Below are 13,057 nucleotides of genomic sequence, written 5' to 3' on the forward strand. Positions count from 1 at the left end.
AAGAAACAAGAGTTCCATGGGATATTAATACATTTTATTAGAGAGACTGATTGATTTCCCTGGTCTATGTGACATATTTAATTTGCGATACACTGAGGTTTTTTTTTTTTTTTTTAAGGTCAACCCAGTACTTAGCAATACTTCTCAGTCTTTGCTATGCTAATATTCATTATGAGCCTTTAAGAGAAAGAGTGCAGAAAATAGTTTCCCAAACATATTTGGAACTATTTTTCATGGGAAATCTTTTAGAACTAATGATCTACAGAACATACTGTGGGAAATGCTACTCTGGGGCATGAGGTTTCTAATGTGAACATGAAAGTGTATATTAACACTTATACAGGTTAACTTTGAGGATAAAAAGGAGTCATATTAGTTCTTCAGGTCTAATCCCCATGTATGTTGTTTGAATTCTTTTTCATTTGTGCCAAGTTGTCTTTCACTAAGCCTATCTACCACCTCACCTTAAACAGAGTATTAGTTTAAAGCTAATTCTACACAGAAAGTGAGTTGCCTACCTTTACTAGGTTTAACCCATCTGCACTTCAGTATCTTTCTTGTTCATAGAGATTAAGGGGAAGCAAGTTATGATCCCAGGAACTCAAAATAGAAATGAAAAACAAATGAATACAATACAATGAACCTACTGTTCCTGCTGTTTATTACTTATAAAAATGCATGAAGTATCTGCACTACATATATTACAATGTTTATACTACATACATTTCAATATAGCACATGAGAATTTTAAAATTAAAATTTAATTTATTTTAAAAATAACTATACTTCAAGAATACTGCTCCTGCTATGAAATTCCATTCCCCAGAAATGGGCTCAGTTGATTAGCACAACTGATCTGCCATCTGGATGGATCCCAAGTAAATTTCAAACTGGCATTTGGCAAAATATCCCTGTAGCCAGCATTTTACATAGAATACAAACTAAAGATGCATTCCGGGATTGCCCTGAGAACCAAAAAATTGCATGGTAAGATGAATATATACAATTTATCCTCTTTATGCTAAATTTACAAGATAAGCAGTTTAAATAATACTTCAAATTCTGTGCTTCAATTCTGCTTACATTCATTCTGTGTAAGTCTGTTGGTGTCTAACACTGGATTAAGAAAGACTGCCATCTGGTAGTTATAGCAACCCTTTACTAACTTGGTCGGAAGTTGAAAACCATGAGCCTCAAAGAAATGCAAACCAGGTTTATTACTATGAATATATCAAAATCTTTTTAAAAATAGTCACGGAATAGCGCTTTTCACTTAAAGAGAAACATCATGTGTGCTTTCACACTCATGCATTATATAATCGACCTACAAAAGTCAAGTTTTAAAAGGGGTTAAAAGGATGAATGAATTAAATAAGCAATTAGGTCCACATTCCCTTCACCCACAAGGCTGCCACTGTCCCTTTTATAAAGCCTAGGGATGTGAGCCAAATTAGTCCTACTTGTTGGCCATTTAACTCTAACTTCCTTTAATCATGTGTGTTCTTGGGTACCCATTTTTTCCTCTCAATGAAGTTTCACAGGTAAGCAACACTTCAGATGAAGAGTAAATAACAGTATAAAAACACTAAAAACATGCATACAGCACATGAGCATACCCAAAGCGTTTTCAAACTCATCACAATCTTATTAAACCATGAAGGAAAGTCAGAGACGTAGAAAGACAATGAGTATCTCAGATTCTATAATTTCCTAGGGTTACACAGTTAGGGGTGGTAGAGCTGGGAAAATTGAATCTACACCACCTAGTTAGAAATTTTATTTTCTTTCTAGTATATCACAGTTCCTTTCCTGAAATAACAGTATTTTACAGTTTACACAGCTTTTAGTATTATCAATACAATGTGTGTACATGTATAAAAGGGCTTTGCATTTTTGAATTTGCCCAAACCTCCCTGTGGCCCACGTCCAGGCTAGTTTCACTTCTTGAACCTCTTTGATCTTCCTTTTCTCCCCTTATTTTTATTTTCAAAGTCAATACCACTTGCTTGAGCCTAAGTGAAGGCAGCAGAGTAAATGCAGCATCCAGCCTTCCAGAGCACTCATGAGTTATGACTATATCTACTCTAATTTATAGACAAGCATGCCAACACATGGACTATTTCCCTTGCTCTCATTCTTAATGCAACAATGTCAAGGACACAGCCATTAAACGATGGCCTAGGATTATACAAGACTTATCCAGCTCAATACGCTTATTCTATCCCATTATTTTACTTCACCCCCTTTGTCTATAAAAAGCCCCTTCCTTATATGGCCAGTCTCTGAAGTCTAAGATTTGATATTCCTGGCATTCAGAGTTCTCTTCTTGTATCTCTTCCTGAAGACATCTGAAACATTCTTTGTTGATTGACTTTAGAAGGGATGCTCTTTCACAGGAGGCTTTTAGATTATCTGTCCTGCTCAACAGGCTGTCAATAAGCTTAAGTCTCTCCATTAATGTCTGGGCCACTCACTAGGTACTAGACAGGGGAGGAAAGTGACCTGGAGTGAGGAGCACTGAAGTCATTCACCAAGACAAAGGAAATCAACTTAAAGATCAGTCAACACCATTTGGCAAGAGAGCCCTTTATAGAGAGCACTCTGTTTCAGACTAAAGTACACACATAGTTAATGGAAAACATGAGTAGAGCATAATAAAGCAGAAAGAACAATGGCTCTGGAATCAGAGAGATTTGGGATGGGATCCTGATTTTGCCACATAGCTGCCACTAGCTGACCCAGGGCAAAGTCACAATGTATCTGAATCTCTTTTGTCATTTATAATTATCAGTCTTGAAGAAGTGATGTTAGGATTCAAGATTTTATGTAAAGTATCTAGCACAGTATCTGGTACATGGACAGTGCCCAATAAATAGTAGCTATAAATTAATCTTTTTAATCACCTACCTTCAAGAAGAAGCTAGTCAGGAGATAACAACCATTAGAGGTTGTGGGCAGAGTAATTTTTTTTTAAATTCCTCATGAAAATAAATAAATACATACATACATACTTCATGAATTGGGAGAGTTAGAGAACAAGGAGAGACAGTGGCTGCTTGTAGGCAACAGCTCTCAAAACAGCACTGTAATACAAAGTGGCCCAGCCAAGTCAGCTGGAATAGCGGTAGCTAAGGCATCCTGAGGGAGCATTTCCCTGAACCTCTGCAAGCTCCCAACAGTAAGAACACAACATAAACTCTCTTGTCCTTATAATAGCATTGTCCAATAGAAATAAAATGTGAGCCATAACTGCTTTTATTTTATTTATTTATTTTTTAAAATAAATTTATATACTTATTTATTTTGGCTGTGTTGGGTCTTTGTTGCTGCACGTGGGCTTTCTCTAGTTGCAGCGAGTGGGGGCTACTCTTCGTTGCAGTGTGCAGGCTTCTCACTGCGGTGGCTTCTCTTGTTGTGGAGCATGGGCTCTAGGTGTGCGGGCTTCAGTAGTTGTGGCACGTGGGTTCAGTAGTTGTGGCATGCGGGCTCAGTAGTTGTGGCACACGGGCTTAGTTGCTCCGTGGCATGTGGGATCTTCCCGGACCGGGGTTCAAACCCTTGTCCCCTGCATGGGCAGGCAGATTCTTAACCACTGCACCACCAGGGAAGTCCCCATAACTGCTTTTAAATTTTCTAGTAGTCACATTAAAAACGTAAAAAGAAACAGGGTAAATTAATTTTAGTAATATATTTTATGTAACCCAATATATCAAAATATCATTTCAACATGTAATAAATATTAAAAATTGAGTTATTTTACAGTCTTTTTCTTGTACTAAGTCTTAGAAATCTAGTGTGTATTTTACACTTAACAGTACATCTCAATTAATTCTAGCTACATTTCAGGTGGTCAGTAGCTACATGCAGCTAGTGCTTGCTGTATTGGACAGTGGGGCCCTACAATCCTGACACCAAGCCTGGGCCCAGTCCACAGAATCTACCCCAATACTTGTTACTCACTATCCCACTAGGGACCTTGAAAGCCTTGTTATTAAAAGATCTCACTTTTAAAATGTAAACATCTCTGGAAAAGCAGTGAACTAATTAACTAACATTTCAACAGAGATTATGATACAGGTTAGCCACCTGGAAAGTCAAGAGGAAGAAAGCAAAAGAAAGCAAAAACAGGGGGTGCTGAGAAGGGAATCTTAAGGAAACCAAGGACATATTTTGCCTAGTTCACAGGTTAGCCTAGATTCATGCCACTTAACACATGGCACAAATCTTCTCTAGGTTGCCTAGCCCTATATTTCTATTATTATATCAAAAGCTCACACAATCAGTTATGACAAAGATCTACACAAGAATGTAACTACTAACACCTGTAGGGAGCTGTAAGCAATTGGTAAAGGAATGCCAATCACGTCAATTAACACCATTTCATGATTGCCAATGAGCACAGTGTATTCCAACCAGGTCAGTGCCTTCAAAATTCCACAAACCTTAAAGAACTTTTAGTAAATAAGACCTCTGTCAGGGGTCATTAGAATAATGAAAAAGTCTGGACAACTTGAAAAGCTGGTAACTATAAGAATCCTCTATCTCAGGTGTCAGTGATAACAATCCATGCATTTGGACAATTATGCCTTTAGTTACCTTGTTTGTTAAAGTTCACCTATAACTGTAAACAACTTTCAGTCAGGTAAGAAAATGTGTCATGTGGTTTGCTCTTTTGCAATTCAAAAAACTACTTTCAAAGTCTGTAATGCAAAGTGCAACCAGATGCTATTGGCAAAGAACTGAATCTTCAAATGTGACCGATTTCCAAGAACATTACCACAGATGTGGGCTACACGTTGGGTGCACACAAAGCTTTGAAAAGTTCATATCTAATCTAATCATCTGTTCAGAACACTCCACGCTTTCCCACATTTCAGTGAATTATAAATTTCTCAAAATGCATAGCAAATCAGAAATATATGTAATGATTGAAAACTCCCTCCTAAATAGATTCAGAATATGCTATACAGCTAATGACACAGAAAGTCCCCGTTCTATCTAAAAATACAAATTGATGTTAATGCCTGAGCAAGAAGAAAAGGTCACTTGCATTGTAACATAAAGCTCAGTCACCAAGTGGCAGCTTTCCTTCCATTTAGAAAAGTTTTCCTCAGTTCCAATTACTACACAAGTTTACAATCATCAGTATACTATCACTCTGAAGACAAGCCTTCTGAAGTAGATGCAAAACATAAATTCCAAATTGCAAAATCCCTTGTGGTAAAAAGATAAAGAGGTATCTTTAATAATTGAGATTTTTCTCTTAAATAATTGAAACAAATTTTAGAAACATTTGCAGGTTCTATTTTTACTGATTATTGAAATAAGTATACTGAAATAAAATTGACAAAATTCATTTCTATTTCAGCAACGTAGAGTACGAACTATTTCACATCATTCCTTTGTGAACCTTTCAGATAATGGTCCTGAATTAAAATCTCAATTAAACACAATGCTTAGGGACTAGTTTGTTCTGGACAAACATTGAATCCCAATCAGTTTAGAAAACAGGATAGGCTTCTTTACTCTATTTCGACATTTATTTTAGGCATACCTACCTCCTTCCTTATTCCTCTCACAAGCAGGGATTTGGGAGTGGGGGACATAAGCAAGCAACAATCATTTACTCAACACAAACTTATTGAGCACCTCATAGGTACCAGATACATAGGACATACTTCACATACATCATCTTATTTAATCTTCATAGCAACTCAAGAGATAGGTAATTTTATCCCAATTTTACACATGAATAAAGTAAAAAGGCTCAGAGAAGTGAAGTAACTTGCTCAAGGCCAGCAGGATTCAAAGTGAGATCTGTCCTATTTCCACAACCCAGTGCTGACTCTTCCTTTTCTACCCCAGCTCTCTTCACCTACGCACACCAACTGCAGCTGCCCTCTAAAGTTCCCATTCAGTAACACTGGCATTTCTTCAGCAGTACTAGTTTCTGTAAAGGCGAAAAATTGTTAAAACAAATATGATTGAGAATTGTTTTTTCCTCTATGGAGTTTTTCATTTTCCACTCAATTATAGAAGAGCATAGATAGAGATAGATGGCAAGACTGTAGTCCCTCCAAAATAAATTTCTAGTGGAAGAATCCTCAACACTGATGTGGGACAAAAGAGAAAGATGTTCTAGAGCTGTGCTGTCCAATTTGGTAGCCACCAGCCACATGTGACCACTGAGTACTTGAAATGCAGCCAGTATGAACTGAGATGTACTAAAATGTAAAATATATACAGGATTTCAAAGACTTGGTATATTAAAAAAAGAGCAAAATATTTCATTAATCTTTCACTGAATCAATATTTCAATGAATCAACACTTCATTAATATTGATTACATGTTGGATATTTTTAAATTGTGTTCAATAAAATTCACGTTTCTTTTTTTTTCAACATGGCTACTAGAAAATTTTAAATTACACTTGTATTTTGGGGAAGGGGACAGCAGTAGTCTAGGGCCTTCATATGAGACTTCAAATAAAACTGTGTACAAAAGCCATCCCTGAACAGAAGGCCCAAACCCTTATGACTAAACCTCTTAAAAGAAAATGTAGTGGGTTATCAAAACACTTTGGAGAAACCCATAATTAATTACTCTGATCATAAATGGTAAATAAATGTCAATTCTTATAGTAACCAGCCAAACATGTGGCCTTCTCACTTATGTTCCTCCAATATCTAAAAGCCATCATTCCAACTTCTGGTTTCATATACATTCGTGAATACATTTATCTTTATTGCTTAAGACTTGTGCAAAATATTACAGTTTTCCCTCTGAATGTTGATTGTAAGTACACTAGACAAAAGAAGGTACTGGAGTCAAAGTGCGCTGACTTTAGCACCCACATAGAAGTCATTGCTTCCAATACATCCCTGAAACTCCCTTGTGTGCTTAATCATTTGGTTCTCTTCCATTAAAGGACCCAAGGAATTTCAGGTAATTGAAGCATCTATTTAAAAGACATTTTATTCTCTATAGACCAAAATCTCAGGGAGAAACACCAATAGAAGCTTTTAAAAAATCAATAATTAAAAGAAATATGACATGGTTTTCATAAAATTGACCTATAAGGTTTTTTTTTTTTTTTTTTTTTTGCGGTATGCAGGCCTCTCACTGTTGTGGCCTCTCCCGTTGCGGAGCACAGGCACCGGACGCGCAGGCTCAGCGGCCATAGCTCACGGGCCCAGCCGCTCCACGGCATGTGGGATCTTCCCGGACCGGGGCACGAACCCGTGTCCCCTGCATCCGCAGGCGGACTCTCAACCACTGCGCCACCAGGGAAGCCCTGACCTATAAGGTTTTAAATACAAATACTGTCATCATGAAACACAGCTAGCCTCCAAGTAGTTTAAATCAACTTAAACACTGAACTCAAAGTTCTCCAGTAAGTACTCTGACCTTGTACCTACTCCTATTAACATTGGTTTAAAATCAGAGCAAAACACATCTTTTATACCCATAGTAAAATCAAAAGCAATTATATTTTATTTACACACCCACCATAATAATGAGTCTTTTCAGTTCCTGAGAAGGATGTATTACATAAGGCCATATGTAATAAATATTTTGAAAAGACCAGGTTATCTTGAACACTGCCTACTGAAACTGTTGTCATGAAACCAAATGCTATAGCAAAACACTGAAAAAAAAATCTGATTCCATTCAAAGTCCTTGGTATGATGCAACATATGATAGCTAAAAATCTTATTTGATAACTGAGTTTAATCACAAAATTATACTAAAACATTAACATTTCTATGACCAATTTCTTCCTTTGCTGTGCCTTATGTAATGGGACACTTAGTTGAAAATAATGGAAAATTGGGGCCATAAATTCTATCATCTATTTTACTGAAACAAATGACCTAAAACTTTTTCTTTTCATCAGAGGGTGGAACTGTTTCTCATTTAAATATGTTCTTTTCCAGAAAGAAAGAAAAAAAAAAAAAAATCAAGGCAGCCAAATATATCTAGTTTGAATTTTCAATATAATGTTCCTAAACATGTCAGTAACACTTACCATGTACATGACTTGCTTCAGTGGTGAGTATGCTTAAACTGGAACAATATATAGAAGATCAGCATAGCTTTTTGTCAAGATAATAAGAAAGTTCACGACATGGTCCAGATTTTTAGAAGAAAAACTTCTTTACAATACAATCCCTAATTCAATGAAAGATTAAAACAAAGAAAGGTACCAACTATTTCTTGAAAAGCAGCTTCAAATCCCTAAGAGATAAAGGTCTCCCATCCTGCCTAAACCCTGCTCTAAGGAAGGTCAAGTGGAATTCTGGTGAACTCCCTCACCCCAGAATTGCATGAATGGGTTAAGATGGCTGGTAATGTGATAAAGTAGAAAAAGCACTAGACTGAGAGTCAGGAATCACAGTTGTGAGTCTACATCAGCCACTCTGAACATGTCATTTCACTCAATCAAACGAAGTCCTTCGCCCATAAAAATGAGGTGAGGATTTCCAAAATTCTATGAGTCTAGATTTCATCCTCCTCTTTACTCTCCCAAATTTTGCCTCTCCAAATGATAAAGTTTACAGAGAATTCCCACTTCTGCTCATAATAGAAAGTCTGAATGATTCAACAAAGGCAGAATTTTAGCATCCAATGAAACCTACAAACCTGTGGAACCCCAATTTCTATTACTGGGGAAAATTCCTTTTTATTGGGTCCTGGGGGCAGAGCTAGCAGATCAGCTAGCACCAGTTTGCTGATCCCTGCCTCTCCCATAATTATCACCCCCTCTCCCATCCACCAACATATAATTTGCACAGCTGAAGGGTGAGGTCTCTTCCAATTATAATGCAGCTAAATTCTTCACTTTGAAATATGTATCAAAGGCCATAGGTTCTGTGTCCCTTGTCTCAATTCCTGGGTCTTGAATGTCAATCATAATCTTTGTTGCATAATACAGACCTGTATAGAGGGTTTCAAATTACATCTTGATTAGGAACAGGAATAACAGATTTTGTATCACCCAAAATCTTGATCTTAATTTTTCTGATCCAGGAATACAGGAGGGGGAATGGGAAGTTATTGTTGAATGGGTATAAAATTTCAGTGTTACAAGATGAAAAGAGTTCTGGAAATTGATGTTGGTGATGTTTACCCAACATTATGAAAGTATTTAATACCACTGAACTGTACACTTAAAAATGGTTAAAATGGTAAATTTTATATTATGTGTATTTTAGCACAATAAAAAGTATTGGCACACACCCAGGATTCCAAGATGGCATCAGGGGCTTCCCTGGTGGCGCAGTGGTTGAGAGTCCGCCTGCCGATGCAGGGGACACGGGTTCGTGCCCTGGTCCGGGAAGATCCCACATGCCGCAGAGCGGCTAGGCCTGTGAGCCATGGCCGCTGAGCCTGCGCGTCCAGAGCCTGTGCTCCGCAACGGGAGAGGCCACAACAGTGAGAGGCCCGTGTACCCAAAAAAAAAAAAAAAAAAAAAAGATGGCATCAGTTGCACCAGTGAAAAAGAAACTCATGGATGTTAAAATAGGGGAGCTGCCAAGTTGGATGCTGAGGCAGGATTCTGCCCCTAAGGGCATTGCTGGAGTGTTCCAAAGAGGTTACCAGTGGTATGACAACAGGTATGTCAACGTGAAGAAAGTTAACACTGCTGGGGTTTCTACAGTACTGGCAGCTTAGGTGCTTTTCAACTACTGCCTTTCTTAGAAGGAACTCAAACATGAGCAGCTCTGCAAATACCACTGAAGAAGGCCCACTGCTGAGGACACACTGACCATGACCTTTGCCCGACACTCCTCCTTGAGGAACCTGATCACTGCTGAATCTTTTCATACCCTAATTGAGAACAATGACCAATAAAAGATAACCAGTACAAAAATTTAAAAATACATTGGAAAACTTTTTAAAAGGACCCTTCCACACACAGCACAAATATGAAACTATTATTTACAGTATCTGCATAAGAATGACATTCTATTAAATACCATCTAAAGACGAAAAGAAACCAAAGTCCAGTATCAGAAAGTTTAGAGTCAGGTAATCCCAAGGCTTGGGAGAAAATCTTATGACTTGGTGGACAGCCAAAGGCAGAGTCAACAAAATAATGCCAAGTACTAAAAAACTAAAAGTAAAGTTTTAGAAGCAGTCCAGTCCAGCTGGCATAACAGGGTAGATGCACAAAGATGGGAAAGGCTGACCATTCTTTTCCTTAGGTACTAGAGAATGTTTTTGCATGGGAGCACTTCTCAGCTGGAATTTGCTTTGTTAGCACATATCATTTCATAAAAGTTACTTGTCATTGCCTAGGGTAAAATATGAGTGAAAGATGATTACAATTAACCACCTCCCACTTTCCATACCTTTGCCTTAAGTGGAGGGGAAGCTAGGAAAGCACACTCTTTAATAAAAAGAGACAATGAATCTAGAAACCACACTTATGAGAAGAACAGGGCTGCCTATTTCGTCAGGTTGTTTTGAGCCTACAGCTATTATTTATTTCTTTTGCAGCAATTCATCCACCAGGTGTAGGCAGGCAAAGCCTTGATTCAGGATTTTAAAAATAAAGAATGAAAAATATCTCTAGAATAATATACAAGGAAGAAAGAAAGTGTAGTAGTTCAGGGATGGAGTGACAACTTTCACTTTATACTCTTTTGTGCCTTTTGGATTTTGTTTCATGTCCTCATATTTCATACTCAAAAGTTAATTTCAGATATTTTAAAATGAAATTGATTTTGTAAAAATGTGACTCAAATAGTAAGTTTACCTTAGAAATCAAGTTAATAAAATCATTCTTGCTTTAAAAAAAAAATCAGCGAGTGCTCTTGTTTCTGATTTTTAAACTTTCATTATATTGTAATGTCTATAAAATATTTTTTAATTTTATTGAGTTGCTTTTGAATAGGTTATTTTAAACATTACTTAATACTTAGGATTTTTAAGCATGAAAGCAAGTTTTATACTGCGATATTTTAGAAGTCAGTTCTGTCAAATCTGGTATTTTCTTTCAGCCATTTATAAAATCACTGTGTCCTAATATGACACCCTCTTTGTACATGTTTTATTAAAGGGAATTACAAACAAAAATGGCCAATCATGCCTGTAAATAAGCGATGAGAAACATCAGAGGAGCCAAATCTTATATTAGTTGTTTCATTAAACAAATGTGCAAAAAAGTCTTATTGGATTGGATTCTCCACTAAATTTACACAGAAAAAAACAAATGACTTTGCACATACTTCTTTCGACATTTCTAATTGTTTCTTACAGGTGCTTACCATGTGTTACTTTAGAATTTACAAGATAAACCACTAAATGTAATAAAGGGGAAATTTCAAGATGGCCCAATGACTTCCTGTAATGACAGCGTACAATACTTAATATTGCAATGCCCAATACTACCTTTAGCTCTTTTTTATTATTCCACTACACAAAAGTTTAAAATGAAACACAAAAGCGCACAGCATAGGGAGACAGTTTCATTTGGAAACAAAAATACTATTCTTTTGCCAAAATGATGACTATTCAACCATTTCCAAATGCACAAATGAAAACATATCTAAAGATTGGAAAATTGAGTAATAGCTGACAAGCAGTAAAAATTAAAGAAGATTACGAAATAGTCACATTTCTAAAGTCTTTTATGTATAGTAAGGAAAAGATACATTCAAGACTTGCTGAATCTACCTAATTTCTAGTTTTACAGGTGTATCTTGCCTCTGTCATAAATCAGAGTATTCGAAATGGAGTAAAACACAATATTTAAATTTCTATCCCTGGTGATCAAATGTTCTCTCAACATCTGAACTGTTCAGCAAGTTGTATGGATTTCTGTCTCCAAAACGTCCCATTCCTCCCTTTCTAACCTCAAAGCCATTGCCTCAGTTCATTTGCTTATCTCTAAATGCTTCCTAACTTGCCTCTCTGCCAACACTCTCTATCACCACATTCTTCACAACAACAAATCTCAGACACATCTGATTATGCCTCTCTTTAGCTAAAATAAGTGCCACAGAATAAAACCTAAATTTCTTAAAATAGCACCCAAGGCCTTCATGATCTGGTGCTCTCAACCTTACCTTCCTGTTTTCTCTCCCACCACATCCATCCACAGATCCACATGCCTTTGCATAGCCTATTATTTCGGTCAGTAATGTACTCTCCTCGTCAACATTTAAGAGATCCTCTAAAGCTCAACTCAAATTCCATCCTCCTCCATGAATCATTTCTTCCCATTGGAATAAACATTTCCCTTTTCTGTGCCCACCTGCACTTCCTTTAAATTGTTGCTATAGCATTGCTCTCAGGTTGGTGCTGGAGTCAGTTACATAAGTGTCTCTTTTTCCCACTATGGTTCTGGTCTGGTCCTCATATGCTTCCCTTAAAATGCTGAAAACTTATCAAGCCACTCAAATAATATGGACCTCTGTTCTCCAGACATTTTTATTCTAATAAAGGAATATATATATATATATTCATAATAAAATTAGGGGGTAAATTTTATGGTATGCAAATTATGTCTTAATAAAAAAAATAACATTAGGGTAAGTGGTACATGAAAGTTAAAGACAATCCTTTCCTGTACTTCCTCAACAGGCAACTCTTTGATGGTAATAATGTTTTTAAGAAGGTAAATATCATCGTGGGTTGTCTAAAAAAATTGTTGGGAATTGAGTTCTCCATATTTTTAAATTACAGGCATGGAGAAAAAAATTAAGCCATCTTTAATGACTTAAGACCTAATAAACATTTATAAACTGGTTCCTGCTCTCTGAAACCCACATAAATGATAATAATAGAGGCTTCTTTTGCTTATCTAGGTCATCTCCATAAAATTGGGTATTTAAAAACACTTAGATTCACCCATGACTTGCCACCAAATAGGATCACAAACTGCTTCCTGATTTCCACCTGAATGATCTAAGTATCTTAATGCTGCCTCTTTAAGCAAACCAAGCTAAACCAAGTTTAGTGTGGTAATTCTTGCTTCATCAACTTTCTACTGGGAAAACAGTTTGATTTTAGGAATAAGATCCATGTAAGTTGTTTCAGTTGTTCTTG

At 36.7% G+C, this 13,057-nt stretch overlaps 1 protein-coding gene and 1 pseudogene across 7 annotated transcripts in view; one reads left to right on the forward strand and one right to left on the reverse strand.

Moving 5' to 3' along the window:
• The window catches only part of ADD3 (adducin 3), a 124,240-nt gene that overhangs the window by 95,913 nt on the left and 15,270 nt on the right, over positions 1-13,057 (reverse strand). The window lies entirely within an intron of this gene.
• Positions 9,465-9,742, forward strand: LOC117308459 (ATP synthase F(0) complex subunit f, mitochondrial pseudogene; annotated as a pseudogene).

Source organism: Tursiops truncatus, chromosome 16 (genome assembly GCF_011762595.2).
Source record: "Tursiops truncatus isolate mTurTru1 chromosome 16, mTurTru1.mat.Y, whole genome shotgun sequence".
Lineage (NCBI taxonomy): Eukaryota > Metazoa > Chordata > Mammalia > Artiodactyla > Delphinidae > Tursiops > Tursiops truncatus.